Source organism: Coccinella septempunctata, chromosome 6, assembly GCF_907165205.1.
Source record: "Coccinella septempunctata chromosome 6, icCocSept1.1, whole genome shotgun sequence".
Taxonomy (NCBI): domain Eukaryota; kingdom Metazoa; phylum Arthropoda; class Insecta; order Coleoptera; family Coccinellidae; genus Coccinella; species Coccinella septempunctata.
Genome location: NC_058194.1, coordinates 21,202,904 through 21,219,651, shown reverse-complemented (window position 1 = coordinate 21,219,651; position 16,748 = coordinate 21,202,904). Strand labels below are relative to the sequence as shown.

The 16,748-nt window shown below is 33.6% G+C and overlaps 1 protein-coding gene and 1 long non-coding RNA gene across 4 annotated transcripts in view; one reads left to right on the top strand and one right to left on the bottom strand.

The window, feature by feature from the left end:
* LOC123315062 overlaps positions 1 to 16,748 on the top strand; it is a 137,352-nt gene that overhangs the window by 84,952 nt on the left and 35,652 nt on the right. Inside the window, exon 2 of one of the 2 annotated variants that reach the window (XM_044900617.1) lies at positions 9,395 to 9,446. The exons of the other annotated variant lie outside the window; for it this stretch is intronic. The gene's annotated coding sequence lies outside the window, so the exon portion shown is untranslated. The remainder of the gene's footprint in view (positions 1 to 9,394; positions 9,447 to 16,748) is intronic. 2 annotated transcript variants of the gene reach the window in all.
* Positions 12,932 to 13,697, bottom strand: LOC123315063. 2 transcript variants are annotated; one of them, XR_006537903.1, is made up of 2 exons: positions 13,355 to 13,697; positions 12,932 to 13,274 (listed from the first exon to the last, which is right to left on the bottom strand). It is a non-coding gene; the product is annotated as an uncharacterized LOC123315063 (long non-coding RNA). The 2 variants fall into 2 exon arrangements; XR_006537902.1 differs by having other exon boundaries at positions 13,375 to 13,697.

Genomic DNA, 16,748 nt, shown 5'->3' with positions numbered 1-16,748 from the left:
TGCTTTCATTATTTGGTGATTTCTTTGTGGAAATAACGTAAATAATAATATCCTGCGAAAAATCGTTATATTTCCTGCTGCCAATGCGCCGCTTGTATCTATTCGGCATTGTCCCAAGTCACCCTATGAAACAACAAAATAAATTAATGAGATCCGTGTTGCCGTTTGATTTGTAAACAACCTTGTTTCATAACATATCTATATCCCAGGTATCCAGAAAAAAAAATTACACATGCATAAAGTGAAACACATGTACAAGACCTTAGAAAGTATAAGGGCCATAAAAAACGCGCTTTTACTCTCCCGAATTCGTTAATTTTTTCTGTCAATTCAAACGCTCTGGTCAAAGCAAACTCAACCAGAATTAATTGTTAAACTAACCGAAAAGATGCTACACAATCTTATAAGTTTGTCTCTTCACTTATAAATGGTAAGAAACAAAGAAATCTGCAAGTGGGGTAATTGTCCCAAGTTACAGAACTGTCCCAAGTCACCCGAATCTACCGGTACAATAAAGTAAAATCCATAATTGATTGATTATGTACCAGTTCATGTACAGTCTTATTAAAATTCTCATTCAGCAAAGTTCTCTCAGACGATACATATAAAATCAAAAATTATATAACAATCGTCTCAATTCTTATCCTTTCTTCTGCGTATGACTAAAAAGAGAGTTGTTCAGTCTGAAGCACCTGTATCGATTTTTCTGTAGCTTTTACTTCCCTTTGCAATTATAGGGGAGCAAAAACCAATTTTTTTTTATTGCTTTCCCTATCCCATAAAATGTCTGTTCAATTTTATTTCTGTCAGTTTTCTGATTTCTAAGAAAAAAAGTAAAAATTGCTTTTAAGGTGTTATCTTTCGGAGGTCTGTAGCTAATCAGGGGCTGTTAAAAAAAATTATATAGAAGAATTGAACAATTTTTTGACAAGGAATCACCCCTTAAAATTTTTCGCGACTGAATATGAAATAATCCATAAAACCTCGATGTCTTACTTAATTTTTTATTGTTTTCTTTTTGATGATAATAGAAATGAGTCGAGAGCAAATCTATCTAGTTTAAGACGCGTGCCTTGCACCTCCTCCACAATGGCGCCAATCGATAATCATCGAGCCTGTTAAACCAACATTTTCAAAGTTCCCACAACATATTGAATCCATTGACTTGTCAAGTGATAGTTCTTGGGTACTTCAAAATGTCTACATTGTCATTCGAGTGGATGTCTTTAGGAGAATTGCTTTCTTGATTCACGTCTAGCATACCGTTCAGCTTTCAAGCTCTTCTTTATTACCGAATATTAATAATGGGAAATAATTGTCCGATTGGAATGCGTTGATGGTTAGCTCAATACGCTACACAGAGGCAAATCACTTCGAGTCAATCCTTTTCAATTCTCGCAACACGAGAAGTTGTCCTGCTTTCATTTGGACTTGGGAAGAATGGAGCCCCTCGGATGTTAAGGAAGAATGCTGAACACGCTCATTGGTTAAAATTTATTCAGGAATTATTTGTGTTCACATACGCGTTTGTGAGGTTTTTTCCATAAAGATTAATGCCTTTTATCTTGAAGAAGATATTTTTGTAACAGTTAGTTGAATAAGGAGTTCGAAAAAATCATTTCTTCTTGTTGAATCTCAATTTTCTTCCAAACCTCGTAACAAGTAACAATAGTGTACTTTTCCTTCAATCCATAATAAAAATAACCCATATAATAATTTATTCTCGTTCAGAAATGGAGAAAAGTAATTTATATCGAATAAATCAATATTGATCACAAATATTCAACCGTAATTATTTATTACCTGAACCTTTTATAGAATCATATGCTTAGGTAGCGATATGCCATAAATGCAGAATGAAATCAACTTTCACGTTGTGTGGTATTCTATATTCATTCTGTGAGTACTGAAAACCCAGAACGTCTCACAGGTTTTATCTTAATTGAACTGACACCTCCAGCAATTTTAAGACAATATTATAGTTAGTTCATAATGAATGAACTCAGTGCAGTCATAAATAATACTGTGTTAGCTGGGGGAGAAATCATTTACTACAAGGAACTCGTTGATGATCTTCATCAATCAATTTTCGAAAGACAAGTTGTCAAGTCAATAATAATATTTGACATAACATATCAGTTTGCTATGTAATAAAGTAGATTAGGTGAATATTTTTGGAATATGTGAGTTCGAAAATTTAATAGGTAATTTCTTCTCTGAATGCTTTCATTCTAAATTCTAGATTTTAAAGGAGGTTGTGTTGCACTACGACCTTGAAATATATTGCGACCCCTATCAGAGCTGTTTTCGCCACTTTGTTGTCTGCAGCTCACCGTCCAGTTCCAGATCTTCCATATCTGCAGGCAAATCTGCATTCGTCAGTTTCTGCTAGACTAATTTTCATTAGGAGCTTTCTGAGACAATCACCTGTAAGGAATTCAGTAAGCTATATGTACTACTTATATATCGCAGTATTAAAGTTCCAAAGGAAGTTTTTGGAGTGTTTCAGTCTCGGAAAGTTCCTCCAGAGCATTTTTCTTCCTCTTTCTTTCACCTTAAACTCTTTCTTGTAGCTTCATTTTCCTATACCACAGAAAGATTCTGGACCAAAGAAAGAAGACTGTATTTCTTTCTTGGCAAATTTATTGGCTTCTTCATTTCCTTTGATTCCTGTATGCCTGGAATTCCAGATTAAACAGACCTTGTCTTTCTTGTCTCATTCCTTGACAAATGCTTTCATAGTGTTATGCATATTTTTTAATTTCTCCTGTTCGGTCCTCATTTACTTTTTTCATTTTCTCAATTAACTGACTTTTTATTATTAATATACATCAAATAAGGCACTACAAAAAATTTCGATTAAATAATACCTTTTTTGTGTTTCACCCACTAATATATTATTCTAGAGAATGTAAAATAAATGAAAAAAATTAAATATTTCACCTCCTTACTAGAGGTATTCATTTTATACAGGGTGTTTAATGCTCATAGAGTAAGGATAGGTAGGGGACACCAAGGTGCATTTAAATAACCTATATTTTATCTTTCTCTATGACAAGGATACAGTAATTTAGTGACTTTTCTCATTTTTTCAATAAATCGTAACTAATGAACCACCCTACACATTTTTATAATGTTGCGCCTATACATTCTTCGTCTCCAGTCGACTCGATAAAATATTAAAAATTTTTTTTTTTAGGCCCGGCCCCAAAAAAATTAATTAGTAGGTCTTAAATCGAAACAATACCCTGTATATCAATATTTTAAAATTTCATTTAGAAATTCGGAAAGAGCAGAAAAAATGAACTTATTGTATTTGATTTTTGCGCATACAAGTATTTCAGTTTTTAACCGGAGTCAAATTTAAATTATTTTCGATAATGAGGTGGCAGATAGTTGAAAACAAATAAATTACCTTCCCCAAATAGTTCTTTCCCAGATTAATTCCATGAAATCATCAATCCTTCCTATTCTCTCGATTACTAGATCTTTATTTCATTGAAATACGAGAGGAAATGACCGCTATTGGGACAAATTATCATTAATAGAAACTAAAATAACTAATTCAGATGCATACCACCCGCCGATATAAATATCAACCAGCGTAACTAGTGACTAGTCAATTTGCCATCGACAGGATAACTGAATTGAGAACGTTCCACTGAAGAAGAGCAGATGCAGACCATGGTTTTAGTCTCATTTGACCTCGTCAGAGCAACTCAGCTCCTTCTCCGATAGAAAAATGCTTGGGATTGATGGAGCCTAATTAAGTACTGGTAGGCGCTTCCGAGTATTATCGAGTAGTACTCGAGCGCCATCTAGTATGAAACGAGATCCTGTTCAATCCCTCCCAGGTCAAAACTCAGACGAAAACAATGTCCATTATGTCTCTTATTTCCACTTAATTTGACTTAGGCTAACAAGTGAAAAAGTGGTAGATATGCGGAAACATTTTATCCCACTTGTTTTTTCTACTCTTTCCAAATTTGTGAGTAAAATTTCAAAATATTGATATAAAGCGTGTTGTTTCAACTCGCAACCTTCTCCTTAATTTTCTTATAGCCGGACCTGGAACGAGACTTTTTATTATGCCAATAGATAGAACTCCTGACGCAAACAACATAAGAATCAAATATCACAAAAATGTATAGGGTGGTTCATAAATTATAATGAATTGAAAGAATAAATCTGTATCCTAGTTACAAAGAATGGTAGACAAATAAAATAAAGGGTACTTAGAAGCACCTCGGTGTCGTATACGCATTTCCTAATGAATCACCCTGTATGATTAGTATAATGAGAAAATATTAATCCTTCTTCAGAAGTTACGTATTTCATAGGAACAGCTGTTCGATACTGAAACGAAATTATTTTCAGGCAGAAAGTTCATAAACATGCACGATTGTCCATTTCGAACAGACGTCTAGCTTACGCTCATGATGAAATCGTAACTGCAATTCCGATTTTAATGAGGTATTGAACACGACACCTGTTTCATGGCGAAATATTCTTTTCGGATTGCAGGGCTATAAAGCTCAGTAAAAATTCTATTTATTGACATTTCTTCCTTCCATATAAATTTCGTTCAAGACAGGATTTGCAATTCCTAGTAAGTATATATATTCCATCGTTTCTGAGTATTGCAATAATCGTCCATCAGTTGTCCAGACGCATTACTTATTTTGCATTTGCATATCATGCGTATTTTACATTCGGATGCGAAAGTTCAAGATCATATTTCAAGTATTTTGCATCACGCAACTACTATTTGTTTGCATTTGGCCGCTTCATTCTTAAAGCAATCCAATATTGTGAAGACCTTCCCAAGAAATATATCAAAAGTTAATAATCCTTGAAAATTTTATATTTCGAGTTACCTACAAAATTACTAATTCAATAATCTATGGACTCCTGCACACAGGAACTGTTTGTAGGTACAACACTATCCAGCAGTAAGGGCAACCTTGATTATACAGGGTGAGTCTTTGACTTGTACATTCGAAAAAATATTACTCCCAAGTACTTAGAGAGCAACTTATGTAGTAATAAATTTCGAAATTTCATGGAGCTCGGCGTAACCCTTCGGTTTTGACGAATTTTTAACTACCCCCAACTTTTTCGGGAGTTTTCGATAGACAACTTTCGACACGCGTTTATTATATCCTAGAAAACTCATCGCAAATTTGAATGTGATACATATTATTCTAAAAGAGTAACTGCTATAATTAGTCTTCCTTCGTAAGGCTATATCTTTTTATCTAGGCCAAATCGGAGATAATGGTAAAAGAAAAAAGTGTTTCACTTGACCTGAAGAATCTACTGTTGATTTATATGTACCAGTCGAAGACTCACACTGTATATATCAACAACAGGATTACTTATTGAAATATTTTAAGAATTAACTAGATTTATCTATGTGTTACAGGATATGTAATGATCACAACAAAAAGCGTTATTTACTTGTAAATTAGCGGTGTATTGTTGACATTCCACAGAATAAACGCCGGCGCTAGCCACTCCTTTAGTCATAACGTCTAGCCTCTAGCCAATTATGGTAAAATGACATTCGAATGAATTATTTTGGAAGCCTTCTAGTGAAAGATAGAATGAATCTTTCATGCTGATCAAGAATGAGATCAGCATTCTCAATCAACCTCGAAAATTTCAACTCGTTAAAATAATTCGAATTTTTGATAAGTTCATTTTGTTAACTCTAAGTCTGAAATATATAGCCCAACTATTTTTTGAAATCAACTACAAAAAACCCGAGAAAAAACCTTTTTGTCTAAGTCCTTGAAGTCTTTAGGGGAGTATACCCACTTTACGCGTGGAATATTATTTCAAGTCAAGTTTTATGACTTTTCCACTTATAGCTGTGAAAGTGGATTAATAACTATTTTATTGGGATATGAATAAAATAAGGAGTACAGGATCTTATTCACACCATAATATTTTAAATTATATGAAATGTTCTTGTTGATATAACATCCAAAGTTCAATATGAATTCACTTAAGGATATTAATAAAATGAAATTGGACTGAATTTACTGTACCAGAAAGCACTTAAAGTTTCCATCTGATAGGAAAGCTTCATTTAATTCTAACCTCACTTGTGTAATTCGAAAATTATATATGTACCTAACATTTGCCAAGATGTGAATTAATGTAAATCAAATCACATTCAATCATCAAAAAAGGTTGTGTAAACGTCAATGGAATATTTTCGCTTACAGGTAGAACAAACCAAATTTTTGCTCTGCCTGTTATTGAGTTCAGGGAATTTTAGTATGCTTTTCGACCAAGGATTTCTCCGATTTCATATCGCAAATATTTATTCTAAAGGTTCAAGTAGGTACTTCTGAAGTAGCTGGTGAATTTGAGAAGATGAGGATTAAGTTTCACTTGCTCGCACCAACAGTAAATATTGGTATAATTTATCTCGAAAGAAAATTATGTAGTCAGCTTTTGTGAAATCAGTTATGAGGATAGAGAAAGAGTTCCTACATACTATATATCTATATAGATATCTTACACTGCCCAACAATTGATGAGGATTACGTACAAATTTCTCTTTATACGTGGCTTTTGTCGCTTTTATTAAATTATCTGGAATATATCTTTTGTTTTCTCTTCATTAATTTTTTTATGTTCAGTATTCAAACATAGAATTTTTCATATTTGTAAATATATTTTTTTCAATTATATTATTTGCTGGAAAAAAAAACAGGAATATCAACAGAACATTTCTTGTACACTGGTATCGAATCCAAATAAACATCTTTAATATTCTTGAAATACATTGATGAAAGGTCAATGATCCCTATCAATTATTGAGCAGTGTATTTGAAGAAGCTGACTATTTCAGTGCTCGTGAAATATTGAATATTTGGAGAGGTTGCTTCTTCAATTCAATTTTACAAACCCATCACAATATTATGGATATCCTTGAAAATTGTTAATATTAAATTTAATTAAATCTACCAAAAATTGTAAAATACAGGCTGAAGGACCGCTGGTCGATGGCCAATTGCATTGGCAATAAAGACATTTACCTACCTACCTATGTTATTTTCTAGAGAATCTGAAAAATTCAATCATGTCAAATTATACCATTGGAATTTTTACAAGATTGAAGGTGATTACAATTTCACAATATGTTTCGAAGACTAGATTTCTGTTTGATTGACGCAGTAGGTATTGATTGACACGCATATCATTGCAAGCTATATTTACTTTCGTTGAAAAATTTATATGCAAATCGCTAAACAGATTCATGAATAACACTTGAGATGAAAAATGTCGCTATGATCAAAGCATCCCACTCCATAAATACGAAGTTTTCCCTCAGTTGACACTAATAACGTGAAAATTAGAATAATTCAAGTAAAACTGCGGTTCTACTCGAACATGATTAACATTATTTTCCATGAGAGCTGCCATAATTATTCTCGAATATATAAAATATTAAGCAATGAACATATAGCGGCAGTTATAATTTTTCTAGTCTACTTGCCTTAAATCAATATGCTGGTTTGAAAAAAATGCGGTAAAAAAGCTTCAATCGACATGTTAATTTCAACATTGAACTAGTAATTCTAACTTTTGCCTTCATTATTTATTCACCCAAATTAATAACAACTAAAATTACTTCCATTTAAGGAGCGCTGTTAGCGTAATAACTTATAGATTTACCTCATAATGTTAACTAAACTGAAGAAAAATCAGAATATGAAACCTACAACATAAATCCAACTACACCAATGTATGTTGATTCTGAAAAAGAACATTAATCGAAAAAATTGAGTTTACCTATCAACAAAACATAGATAAGATAAGTTATTCATTTATCCTATTATGAACGATTGTTTAAAGATTGTTAATATGGAAAATGGTAATGAATGTAGGGACAATTAGAATATCGCTTGATTAAAATATACTAAGTACTAGTAGGTGTGTAACAACCACAATAATCGCTTCAACTTAATTTTTGTTATTTCGTGTGACAATGAAATGGTAATATTTGCATGAATTTTTATTAAAATAAAATCTGGCAAAAAACTGATAAAGTATTCTGCTGTCCTGCGGCTAAGGACATGTTTAAGCATCAACAAATTCCTTTTGTTTCAGAAAACTTGAATTTTGTTTATTAAATGTGCGGGATTCTGTGGAGCAGTAAAGTTGCTAGCCTCCTCCTCATATGATTCTCAACACATATTCAATGGAATTAAAATTGGATGAATGGAGTGGCCACGTCGCTTCTTAAGGAAAGTTCACACTTTTCCCCACTGGATGGGGACTGGGATGTTGAAAATTGATCGAACACATATCCGATAAGCGTTAGACATTTGCCGCAAACCTATTTTAAATTCCAAAAGTGCGGATATACATACTGTAACTTTTTTTACCATTTGTTATCGTGCAATTTGCCAAACCAGCAAGAATTATTCTATCCAAGTCTGCAATAGGTATGTCACTCGCATCTTGATATGAATTTAAGGAAATATTCTAACTAGAAACGAGTCATTAATGAAGTGCTTAAAAATACGCCCTTCCGATGTGAGCCTAAGTCTCGAGGAGTTTGGGAAAATTTTTGCAAACTGATATATTTATAAGGTATAGGAGCAAGCTTCATGCACACACCTCTTACTTCCATATTGAGGATGTTACTAGAGATAATAAGTGGGTCAGTCAAACTGAAAGCCTTTGCATTTTCAAGGAGATCACGACATATTTCTTCGAATCGATCTTATACAAGATGCTCTCAATGCAATCGAGGATATTCATCAGTTCATCGATTTTGTTGGACTTCAATTCATATTGATAATTTGTAAAGGAATCGTTCTTATCCCTGTGGTTAGTAAATCTCTTAGACACAATTAAAAGAGGAACCTTTCGGAAAACATCGAGTCAGTCCTATTATTCCTTCTGAACATTGTAAAAGCAGATGCCTTTTTATCTATAGCTGAAAAATCCAATTTAATCTAAGGAGGAATTCATTTAATCACTTATGATATACTAGCCATAAGAAAGTAATAATTCTTCTACAGCCAATTGGGTAATTCATCAGAAGATAATAATCTTCTGGAGAAAATATGTACACAAGGTTTCACTACTGATGCGCATCATTCCACAATATATAGTTGAAAATTGGGGATAAAACACTAAAAAATCTCCACTGTCACAAAAATAGGCTCTTTCACTGCATGATTTTTTGGAATTCATTGTTTTAGTTCAAGTTAATAATGATTTCAAAGCTGAGCGAAACAAAAAACCAATTCGAAGTACCTATCATAGCAGCCTTTTCTTCAAATCACAACTTTTCAATCCTGATGATCTGTAATTTAGTTTCATTAGTTATTTGCGAATTTTCATTCTGTGTATTTTTTGTTTACAGTTGATGGCCCCTAATGTAGCTGATACAAGTAACGGCTAGTTCCTCGCAAAGGGTAAGGACCAAATTATTTTGTCGAATTTATTTACTTTCTCATATCCTGAAGGGTTTTCTGTCTCTCAAGTTGACGAAACTTGTGATGCACGGACAAGGGAGCGGTCTCGCATTCTTTATAAGGAATTCTCACGATAATTAGCTCCCTGATAAGTATTTACTGCGATAGGCACCCTTAGACCACCAAGAAGAAATCATTCTCTCACAATTCAGAAAATGCCTGTCCTTTGGTAGACAGTATGGGCATGTTATTATCATTCCATAAATGCAGACTTCTGCTAATAATTCAGTAAACTCTAATCCAATCTCGATAGATGTAGGGAATTTGTTCGATTTCATGTGTTCTAATTAAGAATGAATACATCACAATATTGATTCAGTACTAAAATTCCCATATCCACATCAACACGATCAATATGACATTTAGGGTTGAAGAATATCGAAAATTTGGGGTGAAATTTGAGTTGAATAATAAGGAAAATGACTTTCTTAATTTGAAGGTTTTTGCAGCAATATTTGACACATTACAAACGGAACTGTTTGAGAAATTCTTTGACTGTCCCAATTTTTTTTCACAATTTCAGTTTAAGTTTACATTTTTTCAATTAAATATTGTTACTCCACTTGAAGGGTAAGTACTGAAAATCTATTTCAAACCTGGGACTGCTGGCTTTGGATAATGTTCTAATTAATAAATCCTTCGAGGTAGAATTCTTATAATTGATTCTTGCGAGGATTCTTGGTTTTCAGAGAGTATATTTATGTTTTTAATAGGGTTTGTCCCAGGGTTTTCTATCCACTTGCGAATAGTAGTTACTGTTAACCATTAAGCCTGCAGAGAATGTATAAGTTTGCCGACCATGATCAGCATACATTTTGATGGGTTAAAAGTAAAAATTACCCCACAGTCTTTCCTATGAAAGTTGACTCCAACACATTCACTTTGGTAGCATTCAAATTATACGTATATTCCCATCGTTTCAATATCGAAAGGAATCTTTATCGGAAAAGACAAATTTGCTTTTCGTGTTCTAATCCCGATAGATTCGAAAAGAAAATAAATTATACGGTAATAAAATTATCACCTTCGCTTCTCTTTGACTTGTTGCCTCAGTTCCTAATTTGGACGAAATGCGGTATTATGTACATAAGGAGCGGGTTTCCCATACTGCAATTATGTAAGTGGGGACACAGTGAAAGAGATATATGTTAATTTTCACTTCGTTATTGGCCGTAGCATAATTTTATCGTAAAATAAACACACCGGATTCATCGATATCTTGTGAAATATATTCAAGAGGAATAATTGCATCTGTAGGTGACATTTAATAAATTGAATTATGAACGAGAAGCCAGTATCCATCAGACCTACGTGAATATTTAATAAATCACACTATCTACACAAACATTGATGTGTAACCGGTCTTCCTTTGTGAATATTCCTTGGAAATTGAAATTTTTATAGGAATATGAACAGCTTCTGACGAACTATTCTTTATACAACCTTGATTATTTAGTTCCAACCAAATATAGCGAAATATATCAGCAAAAAATTACCTACAGAACTACAATGTTACAGCTGCAGAGCCTTGTTGAAGGGTATTTTCTTCTTATTTTACAGGGTATGAATGACAAAAATTTTCGGTTTTTGGCGAAGAATTTGGGAATAGTAGAGGACCTTATAAAGTTCTTGTGGTGCTGGTTGGATTATTAGGTCAATATGTCGGGACATCTTTGACACTTTTCGAATAACTTCATTGCGTTTCTAAGAAAATATCGCCATTTTATGAAAATATGTGAATACCTCATCCGTTTCTTACATTTCTAGCTATAACTTCGATGTTTCTTTGCCGATATTGGATTATATTGAATTGGACTCCAGTATTGGGAAGCACTATCCTTAGTCTATGAGTAACTGATTGAAGTTAATTTTTTTTTAATGTCTTCTTCTTTTATAAAATATGAAATGAACTTAAGGTAGCGAAAAATTTCCGTTTTTGCATATTTCTTAATTGTTGACCACTCAGGCTATCCACCACGAATGCTAGAACTTTCAGAAAATAAAATATTCATCACATTTAGCGATGAAATTCAGAGTTGTATTTTTTTTCTATTATTTATTACAGCCCTCTACAGAAACGCAACGTGGTGTGTAAATTCACCAAATTTATAAATGTGAGAGAACCTCAGTTGCCTTTAGTATTCTCCAAAGATATTGACATTCAAGAGATTATTCATTTAGTTAAAAGTTAGGACTAACTTACGAGGATGTATTGACATCTAGTAAGCCTAGACTAATTCCATGAATAAAAAAAATATTGCGTTACCATAGCAACGAACAATAACTGATTAGAAGTGTCAGTGTCAAGTTTTAGGTCAAAAAAGTAAACCAGAGTTAAGCAATAAAATAAAAAAAAGAAGATGTCCACCGAAATTGGGAAAAACGAAAAATTGGAGTATCGGGCCATCATCAAGTACCTGTACTTATTTAAAAGGGTTAAGAGTTAAGCAGATTCACGAAGATAGGCTTAGTACCCTTGGTGATCAATGTGAAAAATTGGACTGCAAGCTTCAAAAGATTTTCCATTGAATATGATAACCGATCGGGAAGGCCAGTTTCTGTGTCAGTCCCCGAAAATATCGATGCAGTTCATGACATGATTTTCCGCCTGTTCCGATATTCCTGAACAGTACTGTCAGTATTTCAGAGACGATGTCTATTGGCCCAGTCGTTCGAGTTCTATTGTTATTCGATTGCTGGCCAGTAAAAACAGCAATATCGGAACAGGCCCTTTATCAGACCGTCGAATTGGGCTGTAACCATAGACCTAATAATACATGGACAGGCCTTCACGTGGTTTTCCCGTTCACCGCATCGAGGAATACCAAGGAGAGAGAGGGGGGTGGTAGAAAAGAGAGATAACAGTAGTCCCTGGTAGTAAACGTCAAGCTGGTAGCTGGTAGAGAATAAATCAACGTTGCCGCTTCAACCAAGTTATCGAGTAAACTCGGGAATTCTACCAGCCCGCTGAACCTCCATGTTGCATTTTTGGGTGGTTGTCGGTAGATTTATAGACTTTCTATTAATTTGAAGCAATTTTTGTACTGAAAGAGAAGACAACAACAGAGGTTGCCTCTGACTGAAATCAACTTCGAAAATGTTATCAAATCAACTATATTTTTCTCGTACTTGAAACTTCGAAGTGTTGATAAAATAATAGATTCCGTATAAAAGAAATACTACCTGAAAATTTTTTTTTTGATTTTAATTAATGTAAAAAACTTGAGAGTTGTGTAAAACAACACTATTATCTCATTCGCCAGAGTCTGATTTTATATACACTGAAATTACTCGTGATTTGGGAAGATAAAAGGACCCCTGCTTTGCGTTCTGGCTGCACAGAGAAAAATTAATCGTTAAAGTGAATTTTTTAAACATTTCACCTTCCTTGAGCAAGAATATGTGTGGTATAGAGAAAAGGGCAATACTTTTGAGTATGTTTATTGATACTTTCACAAATAATATGAAATTTACTGCCGGGGAAATATTTATATGATGATTAATCATTCACAATTTTTTTTTCAATTATTTTGAAAGGTTCTCCATCAGGTGGTTTAGTTGCTCTTCTCTGGCACTCCTGGCAGTAGTATTTTACTGCTCCTGTTTCTTTATCGTGTGGCTTTCCAGTGTTAGATTTCTGTGACACTGATCAACAGAAAATATTGAGTTTTTAGTTTGCCGATGTCACAGGGCTTACTGAATGATTTACATCTTTTCTCTTCCTAATATTGAATCCAGATTAGAGTTAAGTATTTTCTTCGGACATGCCTTGAAATAGAATGTGATGGTACATATGTACCTACTTCGTTTAGAACAACATTCCTTATAATATTCAATAATATATCTACTATCTCGAAATTCAAGTCACCTCTACAAATTCTTGCTGTGGCCTTATGAAATATAGAAAGTAGACTAGGTATATTCCTTGTAAATCTTTGTAAATCATGTCCTATATGTACATACATGAAATAACAAAGAAACTCCTTTATTGGTCTATTATTTCCAAAAATAAATCACTTTCGCTTTATTAGCATGTAGCAGTCGATTCTAAAAACCTAGATTTCTGCTAAATTGTTTGTGACGAGAATGAAATATCGATTGAAAACACAGTAGCTGAACAGTAAACAATAAACATATGATTTTGACATTTTCTACCATATGTCCATCTCTTTCTAACGTACTACTCGTGACCTCTCTCTCTCAGGGCCTGTCCATATTTTATTAGGTCTATGGCTGTAACGGATATCTGAAGCACTAAATATTTCATACGAAAGCGTTCAACATATGGTTCACGTCCATTTGGATCTGAGGAAAATTGCTGCAAAATGAATCCCCAAATGTTTGAATGTTGACCAAAAGCGTGCAAGGTTAGAAGCATCGCGTTCGATCTATGCTCGATTTGAAAACGATGTAGACTTCTTAAACCGAATTGTTAATATGGATGTGACTTGGGTACATTTCTACGATCCAGAAATAAAGCAACAATCGATGTAATGGCGACACTCTGGTTGTCCAAGTCCTAAGAAGTTTCGTGTCCAGAAATCTGCTGGAAAAGTTCTTGCTCCGGTTTTTTGGGATTGCCATGGAGTAATCATGATTGATTTTTTTGATAAGGGTAGAACAATAACCGGAGATTACTATTCGACATTACTGACCACTCTAAGGAAAAAAATTAAAGAGAAAAGACGCGGAAAGCTATCCAAAGGTGTTTTGTTTTAGCAGGACAACGCCCCTGCACAAAAATCTCATGTTGCCATGCAAAAAATTCGTGATTTAGGGTTTGAATTACTAGAACACCCCTTTATTCACCAAATTTGGCTCCATCCGACTATCAGCTCTTTCTTCAACTAAAAAAAAAGGTTTAGGGAGATCTGGTTTGCAGAGCAAGAAGAAACTTTTTTTGTTGAGAGTTCTAGAAACGTTGCAGGTTCGCTGTAATAAACGTATCCAATTAAGAGGAGAATATGTTGCGAATTAAAATATTTTGACATTGAAATTTTGTTTGGTTCTATAGTAGGCTAAGAATTTTTCAATATATCCTCTTATATTTCCCCTAACGATTAAAACACCCTATAATGACTGATGTAACACATCCAAAAGCTAACGAAAATCATTCCGATGAACTGATCAACTTGACTTCGGATGAGGAACGTTCCTCACTCTCACGGGATGAAGCCTTTCATTTAATTTGATTTATTGCCCACTAAAAGAAGCCGTGAAATTATGGCCAATTTACATACACTCTATAGCCGGCAATGCATAAAGATGAGCCTTGATTGCGCGCTATAGGTAAGCCAAGGTGTTAATTTCATAATTGTATGAAATTGGATCCACTTTTGCAAAAACGATCACTTATGCAGAGTAGCAGGAAATTCAGAACGGATAAACAAAGTTGTTTGGAACGTTTCTGAAATCTTCAATGAGAATTCTAGCTCGGCATTTGGATATATATGTCCATTCACTTTTATGAATCAGTCAGTTGGCCATGAAATGATTTATTTTAAGTTTTTGTAACAAGTACGGTGTGAGGTTGACACACTTGAAAAAACAAAACGACGTTGTCACCACCATTTACCAATACCGTTTTTTTTGCTCTGAAAAAAGCCCGAAAGTGCTTGACAAAAAGCAAAGAAAAATCAAGAACTGCTGTTCATCAGACGGCATATATGTGGAAAAAAGCATATCGTTGCATCCAAAATTACAATCTCTCGAAAAATTTTTACAATAAAAATGTTTCTTTGGGAATATCAGTTTTGTAATCCTAGATAAACTCAACACTGATGTCAAAACGTGTTCAACTTTTAGTCCAACAGAATAACCAACATTAAATCTTCTCAAGCATCTGAATATCAATAATTTATTTTTCTTTCATAACAAAAATAATTATACTTGAACACACATACTTTTCATGTGAATAACTAGATATAAAATCCCTTCAATCGGTATAAACGTTAATTATGTTGGTCATATATTTCGAAATTGATTCATTTTCCGAAGTAAATTCACATTGTGAGGAATACGTAATTACATACTTAGACCTTTATCTAGAATGGAAAACATAGCGCTGATTCAAAACCCAGAAATGGCTTGACAAGTCTCATTACTCCAGTTTATCGAAAATTTCTCCAAACGTTCGAATGTTGGTAACACTAAAATGTAAAATTGGAGGGACAATCATTAAACTGTGAACATTTCTTTGGAACAATATTTCATATCATGATTTTTCTATTATTGACAATATTCCTCATATTACACTATACTTGTGGCAAAAATTGAAGCAAGAACCAAGAACGAGAAATGTTTGGCGTATAATAATTTGCGCATAAATTTTATTTATTGCGAGTGCCAGGAGCGAAATGATTTATATATCCATAAGAGTAATGGCGTTATAATTTTTCCACCCATATGCAAACTTGGCAGTGATCCCTTCAAGCCAATGCACTTAGTGTGAAAAATGAACGTGTAATGAGCTCATGTTGTGATTTGTGGATAAATATTGAAATCATATTTCACAGCACATAATAATTCATATTCTTCGTGGAAAAAAGTCTGATCACAATTATTGATCACAGAATGAATTCAATAAAAGTTCTTTGAACAAATTCAAATTAATACTTGGAATTTCAAACGAAATCATTGAACTAGAGTGGTCATCCATCCAGTTGTACAACTTCCTTAACGCTGCTTCATATTTCGCTGCCTACTTCCTAGTGGTAGGTGGAGAATAAGTACTAGGCCTCAAAATAACGTTTTTAAGGTTCCTGTACTTCCTGATGAATTGGAACGTCATCTGGCGAATAGTTTCTGGGATACAGAATTATAAAAATCAATTATACTCCATGCATTCACTTTTAATTTAGCACTCGGTTGGCCATGGAAAATAACACACATATTTCATTCTGTATAGTAAGAAAATGTGGGGTTATGACGCTTGTCAAAAAATTTTTGGGTTTTAAATCAGAAGAAAGATTGTGAATGAAGAGATTGGCAAAGAATTTCCTTCTATTGGGAGACCAAAAAAAGTGGTAGCATTTGAAAATTTTATTTTAGGGTGAACGAGTGCGAAAAGTTACTACAGGATTTTCGATGAATGTCATCGTAGAATAAGTTCCAAAAAATTAATTTTTCTATTTTTCATCTGACTTTTCCAATACATTGTAAATGCCTTAAGGGATCAATAAATATATAATTATATCGAAGTATTATAGAAAAACAGCCATAAATACGAGACAGTTAATTGTT